This window comes from Microtus ochrogaster, chromosome 8, assembly GCF_000317375.1.
Source record: "Microtus ochrogaster isolate Prairie Vole_2 chromosome 8, MicOch1.0, whole genome shotgun sequence".
NCBI lineage: Eukaryota > Metazoa > Chordata > Mammalia > Rodentia > Cricetidae > Microtus > Microtus ochrogaster.
The window spans coordinates 53,659,327-53,671,701 of record NC_022015.1 but is presented as its reverse complement, the minus strand read 5'-3'; the positions used below and the strand labels follow the sequence as shown (position 1 = coordinate 53,671,701).

Here is a 12,375-nt window from a genome sequence, read left to right as displayed (position 1 = left end):
ACTTTCTTTAAATTTTAAAAGTTGCTGTTATGTGTACGGGTGCTTTGCCCATGTGTATGTCTGTATATCACATGCATGCCTGGTGCTCACAGAGGCCAGAAGAGGATATTGTTGTATTCCCTAGAACTGGAGTTACCGAGGGTTGTGAGCAGCGTGTGGGTGTTGGGAATCAAACTTGGATCCTCTGGAAGAGCAGCCGGTACTCTTAACCACTGAACCATCTCTCCAGTCCCGAAGTTATTGTCATTATTTTTCTTATTTTTCAAAATAAAAATATCATTACATCACTACCCCCTTCCCTTTGAACTCTAGTCCTTCAACCTATCACTCTGCATTTCCAACACGTAGATGATATAGAGGGCACAGATGATGCTGAGGGTTTGGCACAAGAAACACACAGGAAGTAGTATCCAGAGACTCAATTTCCATTGCTCTTGCTGTCTTGAGACCTGGCACATTCGGATTATCTTGTTGGCTGTTTGTCTCAATTCCTCCTCTCCCAGAAGCTGCTCAAAATCTCAGTGGGAGGAAAGGAGATTGTTGGCTGTACTTCTTTGAGGGAGAGGGACAATTTCCCCTGAGCCTTCCCCATGAACTGGGCCTGCTGGTGCGAGCCAGTAATCTCAGCAGTGGGGAAGTGGAGGCGGGAGGATCACTTATTCCAAAAGCTACAGAGTAAATTTGAGGCTAGCCTGGACTACACGAGATTGTTTCCCCTGCCTGCCCCCCAAAAGTAAGAAAGTTAAATCCAGGATGTTATAGACACACAAATAGCTTTGCTAAAAAGCAAACTGTTTCAATAAAAGAAACTGTTTAGACCTGATACCTGCAGAAAAATTCCACATTCAGGCCAAAGGCGTAACCAAGCACATCTTGATTTGCTTGCCGCTTATTTATCTTTGGAAGTAATAATAGAAACTGCGAATGGGCTGGGCTCGATCCGCTCCACAGCTTGCTTTGTAGGAAGTCCAGATGACCTTGGATTAGCCTCTGTCTACACTTCCTGCTGGTCCTTGGAGAGGGGAAACGGGCCTCTTGCCTGAACAAATAAAATCAATAAAATCGACACCGTCCCTGACTTCTGGGACGGTTAACACGCAGAGAGCCGGTATCTTTTTGTGTGGGTCTGGAAGTCGCTTGAGGACACATTCTTACTCCGACTGCAGGGTTCCCTGCCACTGTCTCCGAGGAGTCCGTAAGGCCCAGGTTTGAGCTTGCCCCCTTGTGGTAGTGGGCAGGAATGTGGAGGGTTAAATGTTCCGGAACTGAGTGATGAAAAGAAACCAGGTCCCTTGGGTTGATAGTGGTTAAGTAACACAGAGCAGAGCTGTAAGCCAGCTTTCCTGAAACTGTATAAAGGAAATCCCTTTGTAGTTTGAATCTCCTTCTCTTTGTTCACTTTAATATACTAAATATTATGTACATTTTACCATATTAAATATTTGTTACCGGGCCTGGGGGACGCATCTGTAATCCCAGCACTTGATGGGAAGAAATAGAGTTATAAGTTTGAGGCCAGGCTAGGCTATATATTGACACCCTGTGTTAAAGGGGGAAAAGTTTTCTCTCTTTCTCAGTTGTTTTCTTACCTGCTAAATTTTTCCCCCTACACAGAGAAGGTAAATTTTCTGAAATTCTTGAACTTGGGGATTATCCTCGGGTGAGCTGGGGCTAGCCCAATGTCTATCAGTTGATAAGTAGATTAATGGATTGTGGTACGTCTATACAGTGGGATGCTATTTCATTCATGGCTGTTAGAAGTAATAGAGTATTGAGGTCTGGAAAGACAGCTCATTGGTTAAGAATGCATACTGCACCAGGTGGTGATGGTGCATGCTTCGAATCCTAGCACTCAGGAGGCAGAGGCTGACGGATCTGTGAGTTCGAGGCCAGTCTGGTCTACAGAGCTAGCTCCAAGGCAGCCAGACCTACACAGAGAAAAAACAACCCCAAACCCTAAACCCAAACCCTGTCTTGAAAAGCCTGATAAACAGATAGATAGATCATCATACATACATACATACAGAGAGAGAAGGAAGGAAGGAAGGAAGAAGAAAAGAAAGAAAGAAAGAAAGAAAGAAAAAAAAGAAAGAAAGAAAGAAAAAGAAAGCCTACTGCTCTTGCAGAGGATTGGAGCTCAGTTCCCAGCACCCATGTCGGGGGTCCCTGTAACCTCCTGTAACTGTAGTTCCAGGGAACCCAATACCCCTTTCTGGCCTCCAAGGGATCTTTCGTGTACAGGCACACACATGTGCATGTAAATCATTTTTAAAAGGTGCTGCATCCACTGGAAATGGAGTGACAGTGGATTATAAACTACTATATGGGTATTGGCGACCAAACCTGGGTCCTCTGCAAGAGTAATTTAACTGCAAGGGCAATTCTCCAGACACACACACACACACACACACACACACACACACTGGGTTTCTGATATATGCTAAGGATGAACCTCAAATATGGGATGCTAAATTAAAGAGAAGATGCCGGATAGCTGTCACTATTGTAGTGGACATTTACACAAAATACACAAAATAGGAAATCCTAGGAGGCTGGAGAGACAGCTCAGCAATTAAAAGCACTTGTTGCTCTTGTAGAAGACCTGGGTTCAACTCCCAGCACTTGCCTGGTGGCTAACAACTGCCCATAAATCTAGTTCCAGGTGCTCCAAAACACTCTTCTGACCCCTGCACTTACTGCATACACATAGTACCCAGACATACAAGCAACAAACTAATACACATAAAAGAAAAATAGACAAGTTTTTAAAAAGAAATAACTTATAAAAAAAATAAAATAGGTAAAGGGCTGGAGAGATGGCTCAGTGGTTAAGAGCATTGCCTGCTCTTCCAAAGGTCCTGAGTTCAATTCCCAGCAACCACATGGTGGCTCACAACCATCTTTAATGAGGTCTAGTGCCCTCTTCTGGCCTGCAGACATACACACAGACAGAATATTGTATACATAATAAATAAATAAATATTAAAAAAATAGGTAAATTGCTAGAAACAAATGAAATTGGAGGGCTGGAGAGATGGCTCAGTGGTTAAGAGCACTGACTGCTCTTCCAGAGGTCCTGAGTTCAATTCCCAGCAACCACATGGTGGCTCACAGCCATCTATAGTGAGACCTGGCGCCCCCTTCTGGCATGCAGGCATACATGGAAGGAATGCTGTACACATGATAAATGAATAAATCTTTAAAAAAATGTTAAAAAAAACAAAAAACCAAATGAAATTGGTAATTGCCTAGGATCAGAGGGCAAGGAGAAAATTGTGTGTGGGGTGTGATTGCTAATGGATGTTGGGTTTCTTTTGGAGGATAATAGGTGTTGTGAAATGGATTATTTATACAGCCTGCTCTATAAGTGTGTGTATATTTAAAAGCCATACTACAGGGTGAGCTGTGGTTGTACTCCCGGGAATGTCATCACACCGAGGGCAAGCAATTAGTAACCATCCTGTCTCCTCCAGGGTGCGGAGTACTGTCTTACTGTCCTCTCCCTGTGAGTGGGATTGGTACCCAGGCTACAGCGCCAGGCCCAAGCACTCAGAGGACCACAGACCAGTGTCCACATACAGCCTGTTCTCCCAGGTACTTGCTTGCTTGTCTCTTATTAACCTACTTACTGGCTCACATCAGAAATTTGATATATTGTTTCATATCATTGATTAAAGATAAGGTCACTGTTTTCATGTATATTTCCTAAAGAAATTTGATGATAATATCTTATTTACTGAGTGAAGAGCTGAAGGATCGTGTTTGGACTGTAGACATAGCTCAGGCCTTAAGTTCAATCTCCGTTCTTGCGTAAAAAGCAAAAGAAAGGAGTGATGCCTTAGCTAGGAGAAGCACTTGTTGCATCCTGCCAAGGTCGGATGCTGTAATTTCTTGGTTGAAGCATACATGTAGATCTCTTGTGATTCAAAATAAACTCATAGCTGGTGGGAGAAGCATTTGGTATGCTTGGTGTCTGAAGTTGGAGATCATTTTTGTAGGTCACAAATGTAGTTCATCGTCATTGACATGACAGTGTGTAAGTAACAGCGGGAGGCACTTGGGAGGCTCTTTAAAAAAAAGAGCACTCTAGCTTCTAAAGATAGATTTTGTACTCAATTTTAGTGAGGAGCTCAGAGCGAGTATTACTGTTATTGACTCACTTTTAAGGGTGAATTATACAAGATTTACAAGGTATTAGGTTTTATCTCAACAGATGCTTGGGTTTATTTATTCTTAGGGTTTACCCTCTGCTGTAGTCCGTTTGTGGCTGGCCTGGTTGGGGTTAGACTTAGGGTTTAGCCTCTGCTGTAGCTCATCTGTGGCTGGCCCAAATGGGGTTAGCCTTTTCTTCATATACTTAGTTCATAATTCCATCTGCTTCCGCTGACATCTCTTGCCCCTTTCGAGAACCAGAGTTGACTGCTGTGTGAACTGAATACTCCCAAATGACAGGTGGCTGTTGAGGGCTCAGGCTGTGGCTTTCTTATTGTATGGTCTTAGATACAGGTCTAATGCCTATGAACCTCAGGTTCAAGGCAAAGTCAGCTGGAAGCTGATGGCTTAACCAGCAGCAAGGACCAGCCACATACCAAGGCCTTTCTTAGAGTCTGGTTGCCTGAGATCATTTTAGTCAGATGACAAGAAGTCTGACATAAACCACTCACTAAAGGAGAGAAAGAGACTGATTTCGGCTTCCATTTTCCGAGTTTTGAGTCCGTGGTCGTCATGCTCTGTGTCTCTGCGTCTGTGGTGAAGTTGCGCATCACGGCACAGAGGCTCTTCACAGCCGCCAGGAAGCAGAGAGGGAGAGAAGGGACACAAGACGAGGACATGCCCCATCACCAACTTCCCACAGCCAGGCCCTGCCCCTGAAGCTTCTAGCAGCTCTCAAATCTAGAGACCTAGTCTTTAATACATGGAACTGTGGTGAACATTTTATATTTAGACCCAAGGAGCACGCTTGAGTGGGGGTAGGTCTCATCCACTGACTCCATGGGGTTTGGAGCAGGTTTTTGGTTTGTGAGGATGTTCTGTTTAGAGTTCTGAAAGGTCTCAAATGTGAGGAAATTTGCTTATCCAGACTGCAGAAGTGTGCTTTTTCTGAAACCAGAGTGCTAGGTGGGATCTGCTAGCTTAGTCAAATCAATTGGGAGGACAGCATAGAATGTGGTAAAGAGAGTCTTAGTCCTCTGAGATGCTGTAACAAAAGAACTTGAGATGTGTAACTTTAAAAACATCAAAACTGTGTGTGTGTCAGGATTGGACCCAGGGTTCTATGACTATTAGGCAAGCACTCCGACCCACAGAACCACTATCCAGCCACCAGTGTATTTAGCATCTGATGCAGGACCACTTCCTTATAATGCCATCTTCCTACTGTTCTGATGAGAGCCTTTGTTGTTGTTTTGTTGTTTTGTTTTTGAAACAGGGGTCTCACCATACCCTCTCAAACTCACCAAGATCTGCCTGCTTCTGCCTCCTGAGTACTGGGACTGAAGGGTTTGTCACACTCTTTGTGTTTTTTTGAGACAGGGCCTCATACTGTACTCTTGGCTGATCTGGGACTCTGTTGTAGAACAGGCTGGCCTTGAACTGCTAGTGGTCCCAGTGTTTCCTTATTGCTGGGATTGATAGGTGTGTGCTGCCACAGCCAGCTTGGAGCCTCTTTGATAAGAAAATTAGTTTTGCGGGTAGAGTCCCCAAAACGGAATCACCCCTGAAATGTCACCTCCTAGTACCATCCCTCCCGATGGTTAAAATGTGTGTGTGTTTGGTCATGAACAAGTGTACTGTAGTTGAGGGGTCCAAGCTGTAGAGATGCTCTTTCGGACCCCAGCAGGTCCCTCCTGAGAAGTCCTTTGTACTGAGTTTTGTAACTGTGACTGGCAAGCCTTCTTCACAGCAGCCAGGCTTGAAGTTAAGGCAGCTCCTGCTTTTTGATGTGTTAATACCAAACCAGTCAGGGAGGAGAAAGGCAATGTAGGAAACAGACTGTTGGGGTCATAGCTAGACTTGTTCCTGATAAAAGTGGCAAGGTACTGGTTTGGGGATTTCGTGTTTCGAATGTAAATCTCAAGGAACTTGGGGATGTCTTGGAGGTCACCCTTGGCTAGTTCGTTTAAAACACAGGTCAGCCAGGCATGGTGGTACTCGCCTTTAATCCCAGTGCTTGGGAGGCAGAGGCAGGTGGATCCCTGGGTTCAAGACTAGCCTGGTCTATAGAATTCCAGGACAGCCAGGGCTGTTACACAGAGAAACCCTGCCTCAAATAAACAAACAAATAATAAAACAACAACAACAAAAACACAAATCGAGGACTTTCCCTTGATTAGCTAGCACCCACACTTGGGTTTGTCTTATTTTCTCACCTCTCTTAGAGATGCTCTTGGGTACGTCATATCTGACTTCCCCAGCACCTTTCTCAAGTCTTGTGCTGAAGCCTGTGCAAGACATTTTTATTGCATCCCAAACTGCTTTACAGACAAACAGCTAGATCATAGCTTGGGAGGCAGGAAAGGTCACATGTGTCCCGGAACTTGAATAAATTTTCATTACTGAAGTCAGTGTGATGATACACGCCTGCAAAATCATCGGACAGGGGGAGGATCTCTGTGAGTCCAAGGCCAGCCTGGGGTGCAGAATGAGACCCCATCTGGAAAAGATAAGCTTTATTTGTTTGTCTTAGCCCGGTCCACACATCTCTGTTAGGGAAGGTTTTGATTTGCCTTCTTTCGCGCCTTTCTTAGGACGCTCACCCTGCTTAGCAGGAGTGTGGGAGTAGCGTGGTGCAGTCAGCCTCTGAGAACGTGAGAACGCTGCCAAGCGAGCTCTCCCAGACATCCTGGGGCAGAGGCACCCAAACCAGGCATCCAGTCACCATTTATTCCACTTTCATACATATGGGTGAAGCAGGGAGAGAGATGGGACACGCTTCTGTCTACAAAAGGGTTAGATTTCCTAGCTGGCGGGTGGTCACTAAAATGAGCAGATGAGAGCCGCAGGAGGGCCCAGCAGAAAGCAGGTGTCTGAGGCCACCTTTGCTTACTCTGCTGTGAGGACACAGGTTACCCTTGTCATAGCTGTAACTTAGTAATCAGTGCTTGCCTGCAGTTCAGGGAAACCTACATGTGTTCCCTTACTGGCGACCATGGTAGGGATGGCAGCGGTCAATTTGGAGGTAATATGAGTTTGGTTTTATTATGATACTAATATGATACTAATGTTTATGAAATATATTAACAAGTTAAATAGCAAATCATGAGATATTATAATTGTATAAAAATACAATTATGGGCTGGAGAGATGTCTCAGCAGCTAGGAGGAGCAGTGGCTGCTCTTCCAGAAGACCCAGGTTTTATTCACAGCATCCACATAGTGGCTCATTGCCATCTATAACCCCAGTTGCAGGGAGTCTGATGTCTTCTGCTGACCTTCGTGGCAGCAGCCAAACACGCAGTACACAGATATACGTGCTGATAAAGCCCCTGTACACATAGACTTTCACAACTATGATTATAAGGGAAATAGCTAGTGAATTACTTAAGCTTATTAAATAAATATTGTAAGATTTGAGATTTATTTTCTTGCTTCGTCCCTTCAGTGTGTTTGTTTGCTTTTGGTTTTTTGAGACACAGCTTCTCTGTGTAAAGGTTCTGACTGTCTTGGGACTTGCTTTGTAGACCGAACTGGTCTCGAACTCGCAGAGATCCGCCTGCCTCCGCCTCCAGGTCACCAAAGAGCTTCTGTACATCTGGTGTGTAGTGCTGGACTCAGTATGCTGCTTCTCTAGTCAGAGATACCTGCGTGGAGAGTGCTCTTCCAGTGACCTTGATTGGCTTAGAAGTGACATTTTGTTACTTTTCCCCCTTATTACTGAGCTCTACCTCGGAGCTGTGTTCCCAGTCTCAGGCCTATTTGTTTGTTTGTTTATTTTTATTTTGTTTCCTTTTTAACTGGATCTTTTAAGAAATGTTTCACTAGCCTGGCGGTGGTGGTGCATGCCTGTAGTCCCAGCACTTGGGAGGCAGAGACAGGCGGATCTCTCTGAGTTTGAGGCCAGCCTGGTCTACCAAGGGAGTTTTGGGACAGGCTCCAAAGCTACAGAGAAACCCTGTCTCAAAAAACCAAAAAAAAAAAAAAAAAAAAAAAAAAAAAAAAATGTTTCACTGACACTCTTGGACTTTGAACACAGTCTCTTATGTAGCCCAGGCTGACCTGGAACTTGCAGGTGGACTCCAAACACCTTACCCTCCTGCCTCAGTCTCCAGAGTGCTGGGATTATAGACTTGCACACCCCCCCCCCACATCATTTTATGGCCTTTGGTGATCTGTTGTAGGGTTTGAGTAACTCAACATTGGTTGTATACAGAAAAGAAGTAATTAATTGATATCCAAGTGTATGTGTACACAAGTTAAACATACCTGTTTTAGTTACTTTTCTATTGCTGTGAAGAAACACTATGACCAAGGCAGTTTATAAGAAGAAAACAGCACTCAGGAGGCAGAGGCAGGCGGATCTCTGTGAGTTCGAGGCCAGCCTAGTCTGCAGAGACTTCTAGGATAGCCAAGGCTACAGAGAGAAACACTGTCTCAGATAAACAAACAAATAAACAAATTGAGTAAAAAAGAAAAATAAAAAAATAATTAGCTGGGCTATGGTGGTGCATGCCTTTAATTCCAGCGCTCAGTAGGCAAAGGCAGGTATATCGCTGAGTTTGAGGGCAACCTGGTCTACAGAGTGAGTCCAGGATAGTCAGGGCTTAACAGAAAAACCCTGTTTCAAAAGGAAAAAAAAAACATTCATGGGGTGGTTTCCTTACAGTTTCAGAGGTTGAGCCCATGACCATCAGGGTGGGACACATGGCCGCAGGCAGGGGGGCATGACCATCAGGGTGGGACGCATGGCCACAGGCAGGCAGCAGGTGGTGCTGGAGCAGCAGCTGAGAGCTTCTGTCTGATCTGCAAGTTGGAAGCAGAGTGATGGTAGGGGAGCTTTTGAACGCTCACAGCTCACTCCACAGCGACACACCTCTCCAACAAGGCCATACTTCCCAATCCTCCCAAAAGATCCCCCAACTAGGGACCAAACATTCAAATATATGAACCTATGGGGCCATTCTCTTTCAAACTACCACAGTACTGCAGGATAATACCAGAAACTTTCGTTTGTAGACCAAATACAACATTTTGCAAATTATTTCTTTTCTAAATTCTAAAACACTTGTAGGGGTGGGAACAATGGGAGAAACATGTGATCCTAAGTATCTGGAAATCTGATGTTGAGGAGGATCTTTTAGAACCAGGACTTTAAGAATATTCTGGTCAAAGAAGTCAGACTGTCTCAAAATGGCAATCTTTCTCTCTTCAGTCAGAGAATTCTAACAATGTCTCTTAGGAGAATTCCCCAAGCCTTGGTGATGATAGAAGTGTAAGCTTAAAATATCAGTCCTCTGGCCTCTTCTCAGAGCCACTTACTGAGTCTCTGTGGGCCTAGGATCTTGTGTGTGTGTGTGTGTGTGTGTGTGTGTGTGTGTGTGTGTGTGTGTGTAGGGTTTGCTGCTTTAAACAGTGCCTCATGTACTTTGAGGTTTCAGAAGCCTGTTCTGTCTGTCTGTCTGCCTGCCTGTCTCTGATTTACAGATTACATGTAAGCTCTTAGCTACTGCTGCAGCATCATGCCTGCCTGTCGCCATGCTCCCTGCTGTCACAGTCATGGACTAACCTCCTGGAACTGTAAACAAGCCCCCCAATTAAATGATTTCTTTTCTTCCTTGGTGCCTATCCTGGAACTAGTTCTTGTAGACTAGGTTGGCCTCGGACTCACAGAGATCCACCTGCCTCTGCCTCCCAAGTGCTGGGATTAAAGGCATGTGCAACCACCACCCCGCCTAAATTTTTGTTTTCTTTTTGTAAGATGCCTTGGTCATGGTGTCTTTTCACAGCAATAGAAATGTAACGAAGACACAGGCCTCTTCTACACAGTTCTGACTGTTGTGGAACTTGGTATGGTTTGGAACTCCCAGAGATGTCTCTGCTTCTTGAACTCAGGGACTGAAGTCATGCCTCTTTACCAGCAAAGCAGAGGCTCCGATACGCAGTGTCCAGAGTTGCATTAATCGACTTTATATAATGCATCGGACGTTCTTGGTACACATTGTTCATTTAATCTATCAATTGGGGTTTCTGCTTTCTTCCTCAGGATGAAGCTAACAGGTAACATTTGTCCTTGAGAAGAGATATAGTAGACACTGGTGACCCAAGTGCAGTGTCTGCTCCCTGCCAGGGAGGAAGCAGTCCTTCACAGAAAGAGCATCTTAGTTCCTTTTCTGTTGCTGGGAAGAGACATTATGACCAAGACAGCTCACAGAGATTTTTTTGTGCCTTACAGTTCTAGAGGTTTAGACTATGACCATCATGGTGGGGAGTGTGGTGGCAAGCAGGCAGGCAGGCAGGATGCTGGAGCAGTAGCTGAGGGTTTACAGCCTTATCCACAGGCTAACTAACGCCAGTCTTTTGGAACCTCACAGCCCACCCTAGGGGCACACTTTCTCCAACAAGGCCACACCTCCTAATCCCTCCCTAATGGTTCCACTAACTAGAGACCAAGCACTCTATGGGAACCCTTCTCATTCAAACCACCATAGCTACCCATCACTGGAGTTGGGTCAAGCTTGATCCATCACTTTATTGACAAGGTTGAGTACTGTCTTGACTTCTGCCTATGGCCTGGACAAACCTGACACTTTGCCGTGGAAGTCCAAGCCAGGGCCCACATAGAACTGTAGTTGCCTCTTTCCAACTTAAGATTTCCTCCCAAATAGCACTGCAGGCATCCCAAGAGGGTTTAAAAATATGTATGTATGTATGTATGTATGTATGTATGTATGTATGTATGTATGCATGCATGCATGCGTGTATGTGTGAGAGAGAACACATATGTGCCACTCACATGTGTGGTCAGAGGACAACTTTTGGGAGTCTGTTCTCTCCTGTCATGTAGGTCCTGGCGATGGAATTCAGGTTGTCAGGCTTGGCAGCAGGGCATGCCTTGCCCACTGAGCAATCCTTGTTGACCAAGCAATCTTGCTGGCTCCCTTCCCAGACTCTGAAGTCATCCAGGTCAAAGCTGAATCTGAACTCTAAGAGTCAATTCTTTGGCCAACTAAATCCATCATACTCAGAAATGTTACTAATCCTTAACACCAAACAGAGGATGCTGTGGCTGGGGGGGATGTTTGCTCTGGGAAGGCAGAGGAGAAGTCAGCGGGGAAGGTACCATCTGCCAAGAAGTTATCCCTGTGTGTCCGACTCCTTTGTATTCAGAGTGACATCTTTCATTGCAGCAATAACATTCATGGTGCTGTATTGCCAGTGATAACAATGAAGTTCAAACGAGGGAGACATGGATAATCAGCTCCTTTGCTTTCTTTGGCCCCGGCCTTCCTATAGTACTCCTTCAACTGAACTTTCCCTAGCCAGACCACCCAGGGCCTTTTCATCCCAGTCCTATGGTCCTGAAAGGCTTGTTTCTTGGATTCCGTTTCCCTGCTGTATCTGTAACATAGATCATTTCTCTGGGCATCGCTTCCTGGTAGCCACTCAAGTGGGTGCTTTCTGCTTCAGGCGTAGGAAGGAATCTAAGCAGGAAGCCCATGCCCACCTGTAAACGTGGGAAGCCTGTCTGGGTTACAAGTACCTTGTTTGCCAAACGCAAACCAAAAAGAAGAAAAAGGACAAAACAAACACAAACAGACAAACACCCGAAGCAGAAGAGCTCCACTGAAGAGCCTGGGGCAGGAATGATGGGGGCAGGGTCTCAGAAGCCTGAGTCACAGAGAGAAAGCCAGTGTGACTGCTGGCCGTGAGCTTGTAAGATTGCAGAGCTGGTGAGGTCAGAGAAGGTAGGGTCACCTCAGCAGATCTTGGAGGTCTCTAGGAAAACCCTATATACTGGGGGCAGGGGACTCAAAGCGCAGATGCTCATTTCTCAGAGTTCTGGAGACTAGGCTGTCCAAGATCAACATGCTGGACAATTCAGTTCTTTTGTTTTAATGTTTTAACTTGATTTTATTAGTTTGTGTGTTCCTGTGTTTTGCCTATATATATGCCTGCACATCCTGTCTGTGTGGTACCCTTGGAGGCTAGAGGAGGGTTAGATTCCCAGCAGCAGGAGTTCTAGGTGGTTGTGAGCCATGAGGAGTTACAGTAGGTGCTGGGGATTGAAACCAGGTCCCCTGGAAGAGCAGCCAGTGCTCTTAACTGCTGAGCCATCACGTCAGGCCTCCAGATTCAGTTCTCAATGAAGATCTTCGTCTTTGCTGGCTGGAAGAGACTTCATTTCTGTAGTAATAGGAGTGGCGGGGGCTGCGTCCCCAG

At 45.3% G+C, this 12,375-nt stretch overlaps 1 protein-coding gene across 1 annotated transcript in view; it reads left to right on the top strand.

Moving 5' to 3' along the window:
- Positions 1 to 3,473: 3,473 nt before the first annotated feature.
- The window catches only part of Tjp2 (tight junction protein 2), a 95,476-nt gene continuing 86,574 nt past the window's right edge, over positions 3,474 to 12,375 (top strand). The window contains exon 1 of the mRNA XM_013348097.2: positions 3,474 to 3,594. The gene's annotated coding sequence lies outside the window, so the exon portion shown is untranslated. The remainder of the gene's footprint in view (positions 3,595 to 12,375) is intronic.